This window comes from Schistocerca nitens, chromosome 10 (genome assembly GCF_023898315.1).
Source record: "Schistocerca nitens isolate TAMUIC-IGC-003100 chromosome 10, iqSchNite1.1, whole genome shotgun sequence".
Classification (NCBI taxonomy): domain Eukaryota; kingdom Metazoa; phylum Arthropoda; class Insecta; order Orthoptera; family Acrididae; genus Schistocerca; species Schistocerca nitens.
In genome coordinates, this window is record NC_064623.1 from 112,044,153 (window position 1) to 112,045,721 (window position 1,569).

Below are 1,569 nucleotides of genomic sequence, written 5' to 3' on the forward strand. Positions count from 1 at the left end.
CATCAGACTTGAGAGATGAACATACATGTCCTAAAGAAGAAACAGAATCAGAAGTGTGTTGAGATCTGGAGAAGAATTACAAACTCTTCTGGATGAATTACAGATGACAGTTGATGTCTACAGAGAATAAAACTTAAAATTTTTATTTCTCTTAAATATCACCGAAGTAGAAGCTGTTCAGATTTATGATTCTGCAGAGAAACTTAAATCCATCTATAATTCTGACATAGTGAACCACAATCATACTATCTCTCTACCATTCCACTCCCTAACAGCGAGCGGGAAAAACGAACACCTAAACCTTTCTGTTTGAGCTCTGATTCCTCTTATTTTATTTTGATGGTCATTCCTACCTATGTATGTTGGGCTCAACAAAACATTTTTGCATTCGGAAGAGAAAGTTGGTGACTGAAATATCGTAAATAGATTTCGCCGTGACGAAAAACGTCTTTGCTTTAATGACTTCCATCCCAACTCGCATATCATATCTGCCACACTCTCTCCCCTATTACGTGATAAAACAAAATGAGCTGCCCTTTTTTGCACCCTTTCGATGTCCTCCGTCAATCCCACCTAGTAAGGATCCCACACCACGCAGAAATATTCTAACAGAGGACGAACGAGTGTAGTGTAAGCTGTCTCTTTAGTGGACTTGTTGCATCTTCTAAGTGTCCTGCCAATGAAACGCAACCTTTGGCTCGCCTTCCCCACAATATTATCTATGTGGTCTTTCCAACTGAAGTTGTTCGTAATTTTAACACCCAGGTACTTAGTTGAATTGACAGCCTTGAGTATTGTACTATTTATCGAGTAATCGAATTCCAACGGATTTCTTTTGGAACTCATGTGGATCACCTCACACTTTTCGTTATTTAGCGTCAACTGCCACCTGCCACACCATACAGCAATCTTTTCTAAATCGCTTTGCAACTGATACTGGTCTTCGGATGACTTTACTAGATGGTAAATTACAGCATCATCTGCAAACAACCTAAGAGAACTGCTCAGATTGTCACCCAGGTCATTTATATAGAGCAGGAACATCAGAGGTCCCAGGACGCTTCCCTGGGGAACACCTGATATCACTTCAGTTTTACTCGATGATTTGCCACCTATTACCACGAACTGCGACCTTCTTGACAGGAAATCATGAATCCAGTCGCACAACTGAGATGATACTCCATAGGCCCGCAGCTTGATTAGAAGTCGCTTGTGAGGAACGGTGTCAAAAGCTTTCCAGAAATCTAGAAATACGGAATCAACTTGAGATCCCCTGTTGATAGCGGCCATTACTTCGTGCGAATAAAGAGTTAGCTGCGTTGCACGAGAACGATGTTTTCTGAAACCATGCTGATTACGTATCAATAGATCGTTCCCTTCAAGGTGATTCATAATGTTTGAATACAGTATATGCTCCAAAACCCTACTGCAAACTGATGTCAATGATATAGGTCTTTAGTTCGATGGATTACTCCTACTACCCTTCTTAAACACTGGTGCGACCTGCGCAGTTTTCCAGTATGTAGGTACAGATCTATCGGTGAGCGAGCGGTTGTATATGATTTCTAA